General features: G+C 43.3%; 1 long non-coding RNA gene across 1 annotated transcript; it reads right to left on the bottom strand.

Annotated features, from left to right (window-relative positions):
* Nucleotides 1-994: 994 nt before the first annotated feature.
* On the bottom strand, nucleotides 995-2,283 carry LOC123409004. Its single transcript, XR_006612817.1, has 2 exons — nucleotides 1,824-2,283; nucleotides 995-1,460 (listed from the first exon to the last, which is right to left on the bottom strand). It is a non-coding gene; the product is annotated as an uncharacterized LOC123409004 (long non-coding RNA).
* Between the last annotated feature and the right edge of the window lie 4,309 nt (nucleotides 2,284-6,592).

The raw sequence follows: 6,592 nt of genomic DNA, 5'->3' as shown, positions 1-6,592 counted from the left end.
GAAGCCTTAGGTAGCATGGACGATAGTCGAGACGATTAGCACACTCATCCCTTACACTTGAGATAGTTACACCCTACTACCCTTTCATACCACTTCAAAATTTCTAAACCTCTCCTAAAAATATGGTAGATGGCTGTCATACCTGAGATGCTTCTAGAAACTGGCTTTCCCCAAATTTTGGGAGATGGCCTGGAGAAGTGTCAAGTACGTTGCATGCCCATTTTCCTCTACCACAAGCACTAGGTCAACGCCGACACAAAGTAATGTCACGTGGACGTGATAGTGAAGGCAAACGACTCCCCAGCTAGTTGGTTCTTCGAAAGACCATAGATGAAGAATCTGATGTTGGCAGTGGAGCCAGCGGCACGAGAGGCGCTCGTGCATCTCCGCAATATCCTTCCTGAAATGGCCAACAAGCCGGCTACTTGTCACTTGCCTTTTGTTAAGGACAAATTTGACGGGAGCTGGACACTCAACCCATCCCCGGAAGACGAGACGCCACTCTGGTTTTAGACCTACTACAGCCTCTCCGCCGACACCTTGACTCACCTCTAATCAAGGAATCTGTGATGCTTCGTCAAGAACTACACCAAGTCAAGGACCAACTCCATCTGAAAAAGATGAAGACCCGCAAGGTCAAGAAGGAACGAGCACCCGGAGGGCAGCCTACTATTGCCTTCCGAGGAAGAATACCACCGCTCCAAGCCACTCCTATACAGAGTCGCCCCCTGACCGCGGAAGAATACACTAAGCTCCTCACCGCTTCGCCAACAAAGCGACTCCGTGATGGACCTCTTCCATCACACTTGTTAGAAACTAATTAATAGATTAATTAGAAAAGGGTGTGTCCAATCCCGAACAGTCATATCTCTTCTCTCTCTATTGCCAACACTCAGATGTTCTGGAGGAATGCCTCCAAACAAACAACTTTTCTTCCCACCTCTTCTAGATGTATATATACTTAGGAATCAATAGAAACATGACTAATCGTCCATTCGCCGTCATTCAATCTCGTTTTATTAAACACGTTATCACGCACGCCTCTTCCAAAGAGCAATTAGGCCAAGAAGAACAAGAACGACAACAAAAAAAAAGAAAGAAATCAATGGCACCAAAGTCCTTGGCCATCGGCCTAATACACGACCCTGGTGGCGGAGCTTTCCGGCGCGAAGGACGCGAACACGCCCGGCCTCGACACCGCTCCGATGGCACACCAATAGCGAGCGTTGCAGGCGCATAGAAGCGGCGCTCTTAAGCGCTTCAACCCGTCACATAACTGCCGACGGCAGCGGCGGCTCACAGATTCGGCGGCATCTTCTTGCGGAACGGCGATGCCACATCGAGAAGACGACGGCTTCCCATCGATCGGGTGGCTTCCAGCACGCGCAATGACTCCGACCATGCGAGGCTTCGCCCCCCCCCCCTCCTGCGCGCTTGTAGCGCTGCTACCGGCCGTTTGGCTGCAAGACGTGTCACCGAACGCTCAAATCAATTCCGAGTCTGGTAAGAAGGGAAATAAATCAAAAAATAAATTTACTCGTCTAATCATCCCGTAATCAATCAATTGATGATTTCTATGTACTTGCATACACTCACGCGACTTGCTTTTTACCATAAAAAGGCCAGGAGAAGGAGCCCTCTTCCGAGAGGCGATAACCACATTACTCCAAATAGAAAATCTCCAAACATGGAGATCAAGGCAAGATGAGCGGAAGTATCGACACATACATCACATGAACATAAGCATGAAGAATGGAGTACTATCCAGAATCGCATCTTTCTTTTCCAATCTCGCTTCTTGCGAATAGAGTACTAGCACTTACCAATGCTAGACATGATGATTCATGCACAACCAACGCAATCCAAACTTTGTCGCCCAATGCAGCCGGCGCTGCCTCCAGACGCAGCGCCCCAGGTCGTCGTCCTCAGATCTGGCACCACCCGGTGAAGCGCTCTTCCATGTGTGATGCGCGGCATAGCAACGCCCTCCGTCATGGTTGCCCTTGGATGCCCTACCGCACGCGCCCGCGGCCGCGATGCCCTCTAGCGGTGCGACTTCCATGGCCTTCGGCTCGGCGTCGGTGTCCGGCACGTCATGGCGTTCTTCTTAATGCGGCGCTAACGACAAATCCCTACAGCACGTGAGGAGAAATTGGGGAATCTTATCCCTTTCGGATAATTTTCAATTTAGTCCTCAAAACTTTATCCTAACTACTTACAAATTCCTGCAAATTATGATGCTTAAGTTTTGCATTTATATGTATTACCACGGTAATACTAATGCAAAAGAATGTTTTTTGCGTACATTTATTCCTTTGGAATTTAAGACATTATATATGTCTTTGCCACACATTTTTTTAAGACATACGTTTTAGCAGAATATTTTTTAAGACATATGATTTAGCAGAATTTAAGACATACATCTTGCAAATATAATTGTAATTCAAAACAAGGATTACAAAGTATCATACTCAATTAAACCTGGAAATGGTTATTGCTTAACTGGGTGAAATGGTTTGGTTTCTTATCGTGGGCTTGATTGGTTCGGGTTTTCATGGGTCTGCCATCTTAATAGTTGGGTATGGTTTAGGCTTAGAAAAGAATGAGTTGGGTACAGTTGGGTGTGGGTTTGTTCAGTTTTGTCTCAAATAGTTGCTACATGTAGTTTAGAACCGGATTTGCAAATAGGTTCTACAGAATGGCTCTAGTCTGCCATGTCGTCTGCTCCACTAGCGCTCTTCTCCTCCTCAGAATTGATGTACGCACTCTTCATCGATATGCATTTCTAGTACTCAGCTATGCTAAAGATCCATGTGCTGACAAAGGTCATGGCGTTCGCATTGGTGCCAAAAATAACGGAGGCCCTCATGAGATGGCACATCAAAGGAGCTGCCAACTATGTCGCCATCCCAAACGCCCTGCAGGTGAACCCATCATTACTAGCCGCAGGGACAACTCCATATGCGCGCTCTACTTCACCATGCTCTACGGGCTGGCCGTCGGGGACACACGGCGGGAGCATCACAAAGGGGAACATTGTTTTCGCCGCCGCTGGTGACATGATGCGTATCATGAAGAGCATGATGGTGATGGTCGTGTCATTCGCAATATGCATAGCACACAAATATACATGGCCCTTGCATCTCCACTTGTTGGGCATACAGATACAGGGCGTCAGACTCCCCTGCATCACCGACATCTCCGCCTCCGCTTGCCGTGAGTCGCATGGAGATCCAACCGGGACTCCACACCTCCAGTTGTCCGCCCCCACCTGGTCGACCCTGCAACCCCCCTGTCATCACGCACCTACAGCTCAACCTCGCCGACCCGGCCGCGACGCTCGCTCGCCAACTTGGTAATCTTGTACCCTGCATGGTCGAGCCACTAGATAGAGGACCAGAATCGGCAGGTCAACGCTGGCATGCTCAGCTGGTAACCAATCTCGGCCTGTAAGGAAAAACCACGGTTCCTATCAACAATTTAGTTCGGTTTAGGTGGAGATAACTTCTGGTTTAGTTTGGTTTGGGTCACAATAAGACTTTCAATGGATTAGTTTGTTTTGGTTTTCCTATATTTGTCACATGGGTTCAGTTTGGGTATAGTTGAGTTCTCCAACCATTGCCAGATTTATACTCAATATGAATACACCACATTTTATTTATGAATCACCACGTATTGAATGCATCTACTACATAATTTGCAGATTATTGATCACTATTGTGAGGTCTACGTCTTGTCATTTTGATAAGATGACTACCTTTGACGTGCTCTTCCAAATATTCACTAAAATATTTTACTCTCATAGTAAATATTGTTCTTGCACACTTTGCTTGTATATGTAATAGCAAACTACGGAAATATTTGCATATACGTATGATTAACTTCTATTACATTGGTAAAACACATGGTAATGATTGAGATGGTGCTTGGATACGTTTTAGTCCCATGACTAAAAGTAATGAGACTAAAACTTGCTAGCTTCACCCATGCTTGGATCCAAATACTAAAGAGACTAAAAACAAGTTAATGAGCATTTATTATCCTCCAAACCCTCCAATCCAGAACTTGCCTGAGGAGTTAAATGAGGAGAGAGAGGACTAATGCATATTTTAGTAGGGGTACCCCTGACTAAAAGATTTTAGCCTCAAGACTAGTTTTAGCCTCTCTTTAGTGAGGGGTGCTTGGAACTTTAGCCTCTTAAAGAGACTAGTTTTAGTCAGACTAGTTTTAGTCTCTTGAATCCAAGCACCCTCTGAGTGTCTCAACACTTTTGCAAGGTCCACACCACATCATAGTTATAGTTTCATAGTGATTAACCAATGTTAAGCATGCAAGTCTATACGTTTTGGCAGTGACTCCAAAGTCACACACTTCCTAAAGAATGAAGTCCAAAACATTAGCAATAATTTCATCACATGTGTTGTACTGAAGAATACACCCAGGTTCACCGAGGATCACCTTGGCCATGATTATTCTCAAAAAAATCATTTATTCATAGATGCCACTTACTCCTAGAAGTAAATTCAATAAATGCATTTGCATTTTCAAGTAAGCATGGTTGACATTTCCAAATACAGTAAGTACATGTTAGGTGAGATTATTTATTGTATGATGATTTACGACATCAGTCGTTGTATCCACACGTGGTATTATTGCCACTATAACTCCACCTTCAGGAACATATTTTATGGTTATTCTCTTAATAGCTATGTATGTACATATTGCATTTTATATGTAACCAACTTCACTTGATTCTCAAGCTAAGTACATAAATGGATGAATATTTATTCACCTTGAATATTTCCCTTAAGAGAAACATGCTGCCATGAGCACATTTGGAATGATCACCCAATATTTTTCCAAGGCCTCAAGTCTATCGCACCTTACAATTTTGGTAATTATAAAATCAACTTGAAGTTGATTTTGTGATCAGATATTTTTCATATTTGAATCCGATTGAATAGCCCATAATACATTTTACATCCTCTTATGATTGCATTACCATTTTCATGGTAAAGAAACATATTATTTCTTAAAATCATCGTATTCACCCAACAGGTGCTATACCATTATTTCAAAATATTTGCTAGTATTGAGAAGCAAGTCAATGGTCACAAAATAGAACCATGAGGAATTCAAAGTAAAGTGGAGGCTAAAGAAAACCAATGAGAGAAGTATCTTTTGATTCGGAATTGATCATGTCCAAATGATCACAAAGACAACTCTTAAGTTTGTAAAATGTGTGGTTACATAAATATCGTACATATGATTACCAAACCCTTAAACATATGGTCAAACCACACCATGAGTTTATTAAAAGGCAAATAAGTTCATTGGGGTATTTGAAAATTTGCAAACATACGACCAGAAACTATTATGTTAAATGATGTTCTCGAATCTTCATCAGGAGGAGAACCAAAAATATAGTGCAATAAAAGAATGATCAATTTGTTTGCACATATGATATGTTTGCATAATTCATTTTTCAGTAATATGGGAGACCTCATGTAATATCCCGATTATTCCCAAAATATTGTTTGCCTATAGTTGTACTACTATATGTAGTACAATGTCCAATATCCTATTTCTTGGACATTATATTTGATAAATTTTGAATGTATGAATCAATTCATACTTAGTTTTGTTGCGTACTAAATAATTTTCTAAATCTTACAAAATATTTGGTTATAAGCCTTACAATCCTGGTTTGGGGTTAATTAGAAAAATTATTGGCAATTCTATTGGTCATAACTTTTTAAGTTACAATATTTCCCAAATCATCATATTTTATGTGCATCGCATGTGCCATAGGGGAAACCAGTTTTAAGGCACTCTGACCTTAAGATTCTAAATGATCCACTCATTCTTCCTTGAACACATTCAGAAGATATATGTGGATTTGTTGGGGAACTTTGCATGCGAAACAAAAAAAATCCTACGCACACGAAGACCTATCATGGTGATGTTCATCTACAAGAGGGAGATCAGATCCACATACACTGGTAGACCGCTAAGCGAAATCGTTATTAAATGCGGTTGATGTAGTGGTACGTCTTCACGATCCATCCCACGAACCGTCCCACGAACCGTCACGCGATTCGTCCCACGATCCATCCCGATCAAGTGTCGAACGGACGACACCTCCGTGTTCAACACACGTACAGCTCGATGACGATCTCGGCCTTCTTGATCCAGCAAAAGAGACGGGGAAGTAGATGAGTTCTCCGGAAGCGTGACGGCGCGCCGGTGTTGGTGATGATCTATTCCTGCAGGGCTCCGTTCGAGCTCCGCAGAAATCTGATCTAGAGGTAAAACTATGTGGAATAGGCTTGAGTTGCACATGGCAAAGTTGTGTCTCAAAATGCCCTAAACCACCAATATATATAGGAGGAGGGGAGGGGCTAGACTTGGGGCTCAAGGCCCTCAAGGGTGCGTCGGCCAAGGGGGAGGAGTTGGACTCCAACCCCAATTCAGTTTGGTGGGCAAGGAGTCCACTCCTTCATTCCCACCTCCCTCTCTTTTTTTCTTCTTTCCTTTGGTATTTTTTTCTTGTGGCGCCATAGCCTTCATGGGCTGTAACGACTAAGAGGCG

This window comes from Hordeum vulgare, chromosome 1H (genome assembly GCF_904849725.1).
Source record: "Hordeum vulgare subsp. vulgare chromosome 1H, MorexV3_pseudomolecules_assembly, whole genome shotgun sequence".
Classification (NCBI taxonomy): domain Eukaryota; kingdom Viridiplantae; phylum Streptophyta; class Magnoliopsida; order Poales; family Poaceae; genus Hordeum; species Hordeum vulgare.
The sequence above is the reverse complement of the archived record's forward strand: the minus strand, read 5'-3'. Positions and strand labels throughout refer to the sequence as shown.